A 13,017-nucleotide genomic window follows, 5' to 3' on the forward strand; every position below is an offset into this window, starting at 1 on the left:
TCGCATGACGACCATTTTGTTTGCTTCTGTGATTGGCTGGCGGAGTAACACAACACCGCGCGGTCCGTGTGCCTTTGTTGCCACCTGCTGTTTTTTTTTAGTTGTATCATACTACAGTACATTATAATAATCAAAGTCTTCAATGCAAGCAGTATTGATGGTGATGACGATGGTGCTGATTATGGACCTCTATCATGGTTCGTATACCCACTAAAGGGGATATGCCAAGAATCGGGTGGCAGTGTGTAGCTAAATAAAATTCTTATTTGAAAATCAAAATGGACTCCGGCAACATCATCCCCTCGTCGCCTATTTAGATCGACATCCGAGACGTTTCTCCATCCGTTTTTTTTTCAGGACTTTCTTCAAACAATTCTTGTGCCCACTGTCGATATTCTTCTCATAAAACGAGGAAGAAGGCAGCACAATAAACGTTGCATAGATATCTATTCAGCGTTTTTATTCTCCCGTACGCCGCCGATTTTTAAGACCAAGAAAACTCGCGGAAGTGTCATTTAGGCAACTTGGGCTATCACTATAATCTCTCCAACCATTCTCTCCTTTGGTGCGTGTGCGCTGGAATTCAGCCGCGCGGATGCTTTTCTCGCAATTTACAATTTCATTAGGGGCAGAAAAAAAGATTACCTCGCTGAATTTCCAAAATGATCAGCCATTTCGGTTATTTTATTTCTTGATGTTAAATTATTTGATCTCAAAATTCTTTAAACTTTCTCGAATTTCTAAATTTACCATTATTTAACACCCGCTCTCCTAGGCAAAATTTTATTCCATTTATAGTCATAATAAAACACACGCGAAACCACCTGCCTCTCGTCCAATCCCCCGTAGTGGGTAGGAGCCAGTGTTTGGACACAAGAATAAGAACAAGATATGCGAGTTCATTAGATAGCCGAGTGGAGCCCTTTTCTTTGCGTAGATCGTTCCGAGCACGTCGCATCATACGTTTGTGACCATACACAAACTAGGACATTGAGAGGAAACCCGTCGTGTGCGTTCGTTGTAATTTTGGCATTCAGACACTCTATATATAAATCGTTATATCGACGGTCAATGTTTTTTTTTGTTGAAAATCACGGGCAATGCTGAAAATGCAGAAAGAAATCAGAGAGATAGCTTATCTGGTGACGCCAAACCACGTGATGCCATGCCGGATATTTTACGTATGGTTTTATCCGCTGTTTCGCTGTATGACGCAGTAAACCACGCAGTCCGCATGACGAAGAGCGGCATAATTCGCTTGGAACCGTGGAACGGGCAGCATTTGTAGCACACATCTGAAGAAAACGTACGAGTTCGGAATGTGCGCGATTGTGTACAAAGCATCTGAAAGGGCTAATCAAACGGAGCCAGTAAAAAAGAAAAGAAAGCTTTATTATCTGATTTTGGGCGATTATGCAACGCCCCTGCAATTACGCACAGAACCTCTGGCGGATCTGCGACTGAGTTCACCGACAGCCACGCAACGTTATGCAGCAAATAAGTAACTAAACGAAAACGAGTACTTCAGGGCGCGCGCTCGACGGTAAACCGCAAAAGCGTTTCCAATCGGCAGACACGATATACACACACTGCCTCGAAAGGCGTCAGTATACTGCGGCCGACCAACGTACAAACAAACAAAAATACTTCCCGCGTACCCTCCTACCCGACGAGGCCTAGCTGCGCGCCGTTTCGTACTTGACCCCGTACGTAACCCACATCTGCGCGAAGGAGTCCGTTGATTGAAAGGCCACCTGTTCGGCAATCCACACACGCGAACAGCACGGACAGACACACTCACTGACGCACGCGCGCACAGACAACGCTCACGCTGCCCTCTGGCGGCCTTCGGCGAGCTTCGCGTTATTTGTCAGCATACACTGTACAGCACGCTGTACGCATTGCTTGCTTGTTCTACTCGACTCGTTTTAACCGGCTGAAAGCGATGGATTTCTGCAGCCTCGACTCTTCACGGAAGGAGGTTTTCGCTTTCCATTACCGAACGTGCCCGTCTGTTCGTCTGTCTGTTCGTCTGTCTGCCTGTCGTCTGCAGTACAGCCGCGGGTCCACTATGTAGTACAGGAGTGGCAGGGGACCCGATAGGTAGCTCGGGTCACCGGCGACCGCCACCGTACCACACCTCCTATTCGACCTTTTTTGCATAAGAGACGCGCGGGCTTGAAGTCTCTGGTAGCCGCGAAGAAATGCGGTGGCGGGCATGGGGTGCGCCATTCGTACTTTTTCCTGCGCAGAAACGCTTTCACCCACGTTTTCTGCCGTCTGCTCCTTGAAGGCTCTCCTTCTCAGCCTCCGCGCCGTCTGTCATGTAGTAGAAGTAGCAGCCGAAAAAGAAGTAGCAGAAGACAAGCTCCTTTGCCAGCCTTTACTTTCTTTCATGTTTTTAGTTGTTCTTTTTTTTGTCTTGCCTTTTGCACTACGACAGAAAGCGAGGCGCTGAGGTTCTTCTGTTCTTCCTTTTAAGCGTGTTGCGCAGCTTCAAAGGGCGAGCACTTGTCTGTCTTCCCAATACCGGCGTTGCCTCTGTAGGTGGCCTTGAGATGTCAGGAGTCCATGGGCGTTCGCAGACGACTTCTGTTCCTTGAATGTTTTTCTTTTCGTTTGCCTTCGGGTACAGACGACGAACAGAAACGGAAAGTCTCGAGCTCTTAGCCCTAACCGTACACTTTCTTATATTCATTATCATCATAATCATCAGCCTATATGATGATTATGAATGAAGACACTTTATTATATTGAAATGTGGGCAATAGTAGCGATTTAGACAATGGTAAAGGGTACAAAAGAATGTTTGGCCCGGTGTAGTATGCATGCAACATGCGATTGAATTGATGGGAGATACCTGAACTTTCGCTGTCTTGGTGCGCCTTAAGGCAGCCTTTCTACCTTTCGGTGTTTTGGAGTGTTATTACATGCTTCGATGTCTTTCCACTTTATTTCGATAGCATCGAGCGTTCTGTGGATATAGAGCTTTGCTATTTTATTTGATACGTCCGTAAGCCGTGAATGTTTCGTTCGATGGTGACCGCATGTCTCTAACTGAAGTCTTCTCGTTGATGCTTCTATACTTTTGCTCTCAGCTCTAGAACTGATAACACGATGCGATGAATAATCTGAAACGTGTTACCAGCACCTGTCACTGCCTTTTGCTTAAGGGATTACATGGAGTTCCGGCACCCATATCTTTACATGGGCTCAATGCTTTATTTTCAAGAAATTCGGGAGAAAGAGTGCAATATAGACAGAGGGATTACGTTTAGCCTGATATTTTCTTTGAAAGGACGCAATGCGAAGGGCGCAACATGTTGTTCGCGGCAGTGAAATTTTGAAATTGACGAAATATCCAGGGGGCTTGGAAATCAATTGCTGCCAACCACTACAGTTTCCTTTGGAACCCAGGCCTCGTTTGGTGGAGTTAAAATCAATCAATCAATCAATCAATCAATCAATAAATCAATTGATTGATTGCTTGTTAGCTTGATTGATTGATTAGGATGTGTTACATCCTCGGTCGATGTACATGCGTACCGATCCTAGAGGTTGAAGCGGACAGAGAGAACGAGAAGTCTGAAGTTAACTGGAGTGAATAGCGTAGCTACAGGCTGTGAAATTGACTCCAGATGTAGTATGTAATGCTGCATTGAATAGAGAGATATATGTGCGTGTGAGAAAATAAAACACACACTTGCACGATCACTGCAGGTAACCTACAGGGTCTTATCAAGCTATGTATTCGGCCGGAATACTAGAAACTCCGTTGTAGCGGACGAAGCATTCATCACAGAGTCAACATTGATAGTGACCCTCTCTCCGAACGAGTACCAAATTCGATCCCCCTCTACCCCCCCCCCCCCCCCCCCCCCCGAAGAATAATTTTCTGGGGTTGTACGTGCCAAAACCGCGATATGATTATGAGACATGCCGTAGCGGGGGACTCCGGGCTAATTTGGACCGCTTGGGGTTGTTTAACGGGCTCCCAACGCATAGTACACGTTTCTTGTTTTTTTTTTTTTTTTTTCAATTTCGCGACCTCGCGCTTAGCAGCGCAAAGCCAAAGCCACTAAGCAACCACGGCGAGTAAATTTGATTACATAGTGGTTGGAGATGGTTTCAGGGAAATGAACTAGGAATTAATCGGCCGGTATAAAATCACTTGCTACAGGATTAACCAGCTAACTAACTAGCACTTCTAATCATTCCATGGTATACAACTACGATTTCATTTCGCATGAAAGCGACAACGCTCGGCGGAGCAACGGAATAACTGGTGTAGTTGTTCCACTTTCTTCTCAAAGATAAGCTGCGTCGATACATATTTAGTTCAGCTCGATTAAGCCTAATTCGATCTCTAAACCAACTCAGGTCTACTTACGTTTGCGCTATACAGTACTGCGCCTTCAACACATCTGTGACAAAATCACCTGAAGTGTGGCTTCCCGGAAGCGGCTTAAGGTTTGGGTGAAGCCGACTGCAAGTGCACAACTATAGCAGTGCACTTGCTATTTTCATTTGGACGCAGCGTATGGTTGTATAAATGTTAAGAAGCTTCAAAATCCTTCGCCGTGTTATATACTTCCGGGCGCACTGTGCTTTCGGCAGGGTCGAACGTAGCATTGGGTAATATGCAAGGATGGTGAAGTAGTGAAGTAGCAATCACGGGGAAAAACTGTAATTTTTGTTTTAAGAAAAGTCCTCCCTCTTATGTACCTACAACACCATCATCACATTTGAAACCTTTCATTGCTTTTGCTCTCCACTGTTCTTTCCGTATTTCATTTCCCCTTACTCTTCCCCCGGAGCAGGGTAGCAAACCAGAATATTGTCCGGCTAACCTCCCTGCCTTTCTCATCCCGTTTACCTCTCTCTCTCTCTCTCACTATATATATATATATATATACCGAAAGAGCGCCTTGGTGCAACTACGTATCATAGGTGACTCAACCGATGTAATTGCAGAACGCGAGGCATACGGTTTGTCCGTCGTCTGCTTAGCGACAAACAGACGTTACGCCATTCCCGCTGCGGATTATGTAAATGAGGTACGGGCTTTCTCTTCTCGGCTTGTCATCTTCTTGAACGGCCAGCTTTCTTGCAAGAACCCGCGTACGAAAAAAAAGAAAAAAAGAGAAACGAACAAGCAAAGGCGTGGTAATCCATCAATGGCGTCGTCTGGACCATTTTAAGCAGACGACCCGCCCGAGTGCCGTGACTCACGGAACCGACGACGTCTGCTGCCATTCCCGCTAGAGGTCGTCCTGCTGACCACATACTTATTCCGGACTGTCATTACTGCGGCACGATTCGAGAAAATGCAAATAAGCGCTCGCTTGGAAACAAGCTCGAACCGATATGTACGGATCCCCGAAGCCGTTGGAGAAACGTTTCCTTCATAGATGTTTACAGTGGCGCCGCGCCGCGGCAGACGCAGAAGCAAGGGCAATGTGTCGTCTGCGTTCACTTGTCAGCAGACGACACAGTCGTGCCTCGCGACTCACTCTTTAACGACGTAAGAGGTTGCGCTGGCAGTTCTGACGTCGGCAGTCATATCGGATTCAACGAGGCGCCGCCGTGTACCATCGTGGGTGACATCTGGTGGGGCCGGTCCGTTCACGAGTGTTTTGATTGGGGATATAGGCAAAACAGCTATCGGCCGTTAGGAGGCGCTTATGGACCTCCAAGACACGACATTTGAGATAGAACATTCCTTAGAACATCACACTTTACATTTTTTTAAGGGCTGACGATGAGGATCTTGCTCCTTATCATATTTCGGTGCGCTCGTCCTCAAATCAAGATAAAAACATTCCACATAGTTAACGTTCCCGTCAGCGTGACCTGTGAGAGGTCGTAAGTATTCAATTTAATCATAGAAAACTGGCGCAGGCTGATGTACATTTTTGCCGTCCGAGAGAAGGGAGACTTGTCAATAGATATGTGCTAAAAACAGATAAAGATAGGTGCTGATGGATCATCTTCGTTGAGCAATGAAATTTCGGACACGCCTTGCGTTCAGAGAACTTAGAAGGCCGGTGTTGTTTTAATCAGTGGTGAAGAGACTGCCGCAGCTGCCTTGAAGTTGATGCGTTCTAAGATGACGTCGCGTGTGAAATCGAGCCTCAATGCGTGTTAAGTTAGAATCAAAAAGAAACAAAAACAAAAATTAGATTGCGTTTACAATCTTTTCGTCCCCATCATTCGACTACCAACTGATCGTTGTCGTCTACTCCGCTGCTACTTTTCCGAGAACCATTTCACCAGCCCTCTAAGTGTCGTGTGCTGTGCTATACTGTTCAAACAATCTGCTAGCGTTTAGAATAGTCACTATTCCGTTAAAAATAAAGCCTAGTTCATGACACGGCAACTATTAGCGTTCCAAAAACGCAGTTTCCTATTCGTAATGTTTTGCGCCCAGTCCTATACCATAACTGCGTCGTTGTCACGTAGCATTTATAGTACATACTGCAAAGAACTTCTTAACACCACCGAATTTATCTCATTAAACGAGTGAATACGTGCTAAAGCAAGACCCGTACAAACACAGTAACATTGTTGGCAGCGATTGGTAAGGCTTTGAGGACAGAGCGTAAAATTTGCAATGAACGGGACGAATTAAAACCCGGCCGAGCGAGTCTTCCTCCATTATGCAAGCATTTCTTATTCGACCGCTTATTGTCTTCCTGGCACAACGACAGGCCGTCAACGTCAACCTGCGTCCTGTCGACTGCGCCACTTTGTCGTCGTTTAGTCGTCCGCGGGTTCGCTTCTGCCAGGACACGGCCACCGCCGCCGTTCAAGCGAGACGGTGAGCTCGACAAACACACGTCTTTCGAAGAGCACGTCACTGGTCACGGCGCGACCAAGGCGGTCAGCCGTGCAAGAAGACAAGACAACGCCACAGCCTACCCACATGCGTGGTCGAAAGTTCGAGTCGACCGGGCCGATCGCTTGTCGTGTGCTGCCGCGTAGCGGACGAGAAAGAGAGAGAGAGTGATTGAGGGAGAGAAAGATTCTTCTCGAGGTCACGTGGATCCCAATAGCGCCTTGCGAGGAGAGACAGGTTGATGGTGGACGCGCTTCTTCTCACTTGCGTCTTGCCCGTGGAGGCCTTCTCCTCTCCTTTCCGCTGCGGGCTCCCGTCACTACGGCCTCCTCGCCATCTTGTATTCTCTCGTCTTCGGGTACGGAGGCCACCGCCGATCTACGGAACGGGGGCGAGGGAGCCAAAACGAGGCGTTTTTTTTTTCTCTCTGTGCGTCCCGAGAGAGGAGTTGAAGAAAAAATACTGAGCAGCACGTCAGTCGACCGCTCGGCGTGGTCGCGCGTGGAACTGCGGGAGGGAGCAGCGTGGTGGCGTCCGTTCGCCGACGTCGTCTGCTACTGCGGCGGATTGACCATTTTGTGTCCATCAGCAACATCGCGCACCTGTTGAGAAGGAGCCGATTGCGTGCAAAGAAGCATGCCTCTTCCGAAGACCCCTTGAAGATTGATTGTGTGCTTTTTTTTTTCAACTGTTGAATTTCCGTGAGAACTGCGGACAGAGCGGTGTGTGTCGGCATCGTCGTCTGCCACACCGCCGCTGTATGTCGTCTGCTCCATTGGATCCGTTGAACGCTTTCGTCTGCTAGTGGCTTTTTTGACGTGCGTCTGTTCTCCCGCATCAACATTTTTTTAAACTTTTGTTGTTTTATATTGTGGTGCTACTAACGGTGAAATGAATCGTACAGCGGACACTGGAGTGGTCACTTTAGGCGGGTCGTCCGTAGAACGTCCGCGCTCCGGGATTTCTCTGCTCGGAGTCAGCGATTGACTACGGCTGGATTTTTGTCTGTTGTCCAGGGATACAGTGCGAAGACGGCGCAGTGTTTTCACGGAAAAGTGTAACGCTTCTTGATCGGTGCACTCAGGTGAAAGTGACCGGTGTTAAACCCTCTTTCCGACATTCACGGTTGTCACCAGCTACAGCGGAGTGTATTTCTAAGGAACCTTCACGTAATCATCTGCGCCCTGCAAAGGTAAAGCAACTGTTCTCTTTTATTTTTGCTTGGGTTGGCTTCAACTTTCGGTTTCGCCTATTAATCCTGAACATGATTCTAATTACAGAACGTTGCTACTAATCTGTACTCAACCGTAAGATGGTAGCTACCACAACTCACATACGTTTTTTTTTATAAAAGTACATATTGCCTACATATGTACATAGGCCAAAGTATGTACATACATAGGCCAAAGGAAAAATTCGTAGGGAGTCAGAGGGGTTCTACGGGCATTCTATATCGACTATTTCAACCTATTTTAACACTAAAAGAACGCTAGATAAAGAGCTCAATGTTTTGCTTCGGTGTGATCATGACATCAGCAATAATGAATGCGTCACAGCAATAAGGCACTTATATGAAAACTCGTAGGCACTTTACTGCCTAACATAATTAATTTATTGGCGCAGTGATGACAGGTTTCCTTGCGTTGGCAGGAAGCAATTCAATTACACAGTGGTTAAGTGCACCTTACACTATTGAAGACTCGTACACGAAGCTCAACAGTGTCAGAACGGTATTTTCTGACGCGTTTCTGGACAAATCCAATCTTCACGTGTGGTCATTTCCGCTGGCCAGCACTTCTTTGTGGTGAGCGTCACACTTCCATATAAGGTAACCCAAACTTTGGGGTTTGTTCAGCTAAGGAAGAAAAAAAACAAAAATAAGCAGCCAGCACATTTTGCAATTTGTTTAATAGAGCGCACGTTACCATGTACACCACTCGGACAAGCTAACTTTACCACTGATAAGAACAAGTTAAGACAGTGTACAGATCGTCTTGACTTTGAGTAGGCTGTTTGTTACAGACTCATCCTTTTAGCCGTACAAAGCCTGCAGCCTCCGTGTAGGAGATGGTCGTTAAAATATGTCGTTAGTTTGGTATAGCTGTGGTCTACATACCTTTATGCATTGTGTTGAAGAAAAAAAAAACACATACGAACATGATAGTTGACAAAAGCGTTATGGCGTACGTCCATAGACATTGGTACGTTGGTGATAGACATTTTGTAGGCGTCATATCTAAACGTTTACAAGCTTTCTGCAGATAGCAGAAAGGCGCGTTCCAGCGAATCTGGACTCGAAATAATAAAATTAACAATTGCGGACGTTTAGGAAAGTACGATGTTGGGCTTGTTGACGCTTATCCACCAAAGTATGTAGCGGAAAGGTAAGCAGAAAGAAGAATGACTGAATAGAAAGTGCCCTATCCATTTGTTCCTGCTCCTAATTACCCTTCGCGCTACATGTCTTAACAACAGATAGGGAATTCGAAGACACATACTGAAATTGCACCCCGAACGTTATACGGAAATTTATCTATAGGTGGCGCAGCTGCTGAGGTCACCTACTTCGGCTCTGAAATCAATGTCGTCGTATCACTTTTTTCTTCGCTGCTCATTTTCTCGTTTCGTCCGATAGAATGTCATTTGCTTTTTTTTTCCCTGTTGGCCAGCGACTCGTGGACCTAGACCGCGAATAGCGTGTTCGACGATGTGAAGCGTTTTCTCACACGCTACCATACGATGACCCTATTCGAGCATGGCGACAACGACAACGCTTTTCTTTTTTTTTCCTCCGCGAACGATTAGCCGGGCAAATCCCGGCACGAAGACAGATCGTTTTATTTCTTCTATCGCGACGCATCGACAGCTTGTCCGTTTAGATACATAGTCTTCTTAACATACCTCCCCCTCCCCCTTTCCCCCCTATTTCACTTTCCCTTTTCGGCAGGTGTTCTTCGAAGGCAACACCACGCGCCTCTGAAAATAGCAGTCGCATTTGCTCTAGGCTAAGCTGCGCAACGCAAAGCTGCACACAGTCCTCAAGACTGGGGTATTAAGCGTATCCTGGAGCAAAGTCTCACAGCGGGGACTACGTGCCGTAGACGTTTTGCGCTAGGAACGCTAGAAGGAATTCAGGGCCTGCAGCTTCTGCGGCGGTGCCACCAGAAGTGTAACTGTTTTATCCGGCGTTGGCGAAATGATGAATGGTGTGCACAGCTTGTCCTGAAGCGATGTCTCACACTAGGGCATATTTATTTATTTATTTGCAAAACTTTGTTAATCTCGTTAGAGGGCGTGGCAATTCGGCAATACTGTACATATTCAAACATATCAGTATGCAACATTTAGGTATTAAACTTCATTTTTAAAAATCGGGAAAATAGGCATGTACGAGACTACGAAGTTCGCTGAAAGCACACCAGAGGCGATTCTGGCGCTGGCATCTTCGTTGCGTCGCCCGAAGTATGACTGTTCATCCAGCGTATTAATGATGTTCATACAGCATGGCCTGAAGCAAAGCCCCACAGCAGGGTATGTGCGCGCGTCTAAGAATTTCCTGCTGAGGACACCAGAGGAAATCCTGGCGCTATAGTGTCTGCCTTACGCCGCCAAGTAAATGGCATTTCGTACAGCGTGGAAATGATATAGTGCGCTCTGATTCGCCAAAATTCTTGCCCTTCGGGCTTCGAATGGTCTCGTGCATTCGTAAATATATATGGATGTTCGGGGAGGTCAGTTTTTGTCGCAAACTTGTTGTATATGCCAACAAGTTTGTCTTATGTAGCCTTCTGTTTGCACTACCTCTTCAGGATGGTCTGAATATTATTGAACTCTGTAAAGAAAGATCATTACGCATGGTAAATTTCCTTATGTTTATCCGCTCGGAATGCGACGTCGTCATTTTCCTGACTTCACAATCCGCATCTTGTCTAATGTCGGTTGGGGAGGTCCTCGGTTTTACCTCCTACGATAGCCCCATTTTGTCCCGCACTGACATAGCTGGCATGTATACCGTAGATTTAACGGTCATTGATCTTACCAAGGTCTCTTTGGCCTCCGCTCCAAGGCAAACAAATATATATGTGCAACGGTACCGATAGGCACGCTCTGTTCGCGATGTTGGCTACTCGATAATGTTAATAATCGAACGCTGTACCAACAGCTGCGAGTTTTGTCACAACCGATTGAGATTTCGATCGACGTATCGCGCTCGGCGACAATTGAACGTACGTGGTTGACAAAGGCATCAGTCAAAAAACAAGATTTATAAGCAAGGCTCGCAGAAGATTAAGCGGCCGAGAGGGGAAGGTTAGTGTGAAAGTGGGGCATGGTTTTTTTTGTTCCATTAACTCTTGTCGCTGATTCGTGTAGCGGCAGCAAAACCTTATCCTTAGGATTTGAATTCAAGGTCCAGTGATCGCTGTTTGTAATGCGCTCGGAATTCTTTCTTTCTTTCTCCTCCGCTTTCGTAGCGTAATCTGTTGGCTCATTTGCATTTGCGACGAGTAAAATTAGGAATGCGGAAAGCCAGCGGTAGATAACATCGGCAGCTCGGATCGGTCTCGTTGACCGAGTCACTGCCTTTTTCACGAATGGGTTACAACATCTGAATTGGCAGCTCAAATCGATTTCATCGACCGAATGATTGCCGTTTAACACAGTGCCCAGGTCAACGCAGCAGAGCAGAATGCGACCAGAAATACAATAAATCACAGCGGACAATGATCTCTAAAATATTATAAACGGTAAGACGCCAGAAATGTCGACAGTGCCGACCACGTTGTAACAAACCGCGTGGTTGCTTGTTTCCATTTATCGAGTATCAAACCAAAATGATGCTGAATAATACGAAAACGGCCAATTTAAGTTAATATTATTACGAATGCGTACAAATAGTACTAAAGCGTAGTATATGGACAAATGAACAGAAAGTAGTATTTGTACACAATGTGGTATTTTTTCATGAAGAGAATCAGCGCTGTACCTATTCCTCTACCTGTCCAGTTCTTTGGCGCTGGATACTTTTCGGTATCCCTAACATCGACATGATATCGTCTCTCACTAAAGAAATACCTACAATATCAATTCGCCAAGACACCACGAAAGCAATGAAAGCATAACAGAATTAAGTGTGTTCTTAATTCAATTTAAAATTATGAATTAGGGTTATCTTTTCGTTAAGCTTCACATTCTTAATAAAAGAAAAGAACATACAAGTTGTCTTCTCGGCCGCTTTTATTTTTATATTCCTTTATTAAGAACATTACGCTTATCCCCGATTTAACGCCAAGGAACAGTTTAGCCATTTCTATTTAAAAACAGGTAAATATGTGGTCACTACTAAAAGTCGATCCCCTCAGTTCTTCTGAATCTTTTCTTTCATTAGAGAACTTTCTGTGGCTACGACAAACATTTCTTACTGTGACGGCAGCGCCCTCTAATATGCCACAAATATTTATGCAGGCAGAACAAGAAAATAACAAAATAGAGAGAAAGAGCAGATGTCCTATAGCGCTTTGTGACTGCAGGAACAAGAATTTTAATATTATGGTCTTTCTGAACATGTACTTGCGTAACAATCGATTCAGGCTCTAGAAAGTGAGTGTCTTGGAGGAAACAACATGAAAAACAACATCATCAACAACAACAAGAACAACACCAAGAACAACAACGAGGGCACTAATATAATGACGCAAAGTCAATCATGGTGGCGAAGCCTTGCGCATGCCCTATAGTTCTTTTTTTTTTTTCGTACTTTTCTCGCATGGGCCCAATTAGGTGCCAGTGTCCTTTCTTCCGCGATAACGACGTGTAAGGGAAACTCCATCGCCCGCGGTTATTCTATCCGTACAGGGTGTCGCCCTCGGATAAGTCGGAAGAGGACCGCGACTTGTCTTGGCTACGTACTTCGTGCCTTGCGGTATGCGCAGTTCCCACGCCGCCATTTTTTTTTTGGCCGTTCCGTCATCCACTCTTTCTTTCGGTTTTGTTGCCTGTGTGCTTCAATCTCTTTTGTTTTTGTTTTTCCTTTGCTATTTCGGCTGGGCTAGAGCAGCGCGAGCCGCTTGCTATAAGCCTACACACCGGCTACACGATGCGGAGATAGCGAGAGTCGACCAGAAAATTGCTGGTCTGCCTCGCAGGCAGTCGCCTTCCCTTCACCCCCTCCCTATAAGCAA

The 13,017-nt window shown here is 45.9% G+C and overlaps 1 protein-coding gene across 2 annotated transcripts in view; it reads left to right on the forward strand.

Moving 5' to 3' along the window:
• LOC119453076 (uncharacterized) overlaps positions 1-13,017 on the forward strand; it is a 244,767-nt gene that overhangs the window by 37,226 nt on the left and 194,524 nt on the right. The window contains exon 1 of one of the 2 annotated variants that reach the window (XM_037715069.2): positions 7,267-8,030. The exons of the other annotated variant lie outside the window; for it this stretch is intronic. The gene's annotated coding sequence lies outside the window, so the exon portion shown is untranslated. Of the gene's footprint in view, positions 1-7,266; positions 8,031-13,017 lie in introns of those variants that run through there. 2 annotated transcript variants of the gene reach the window in all.

This window comes from Dermacentor silvarum, chromosome 5 (assembly GCF_013339745.2).
Source record: "Dermacentor silvarum isolate Dsil-2018 chromosome 5, BIME_Dsil_1.4, whole genome shotgun sequence".
NCBI classification, from domain to species: Eukaryota; Metazoa; Arthropoda; class Arachnida; order Ixodida; family Ixodidae; genus Dermacentor; species Dermacentor silvarum.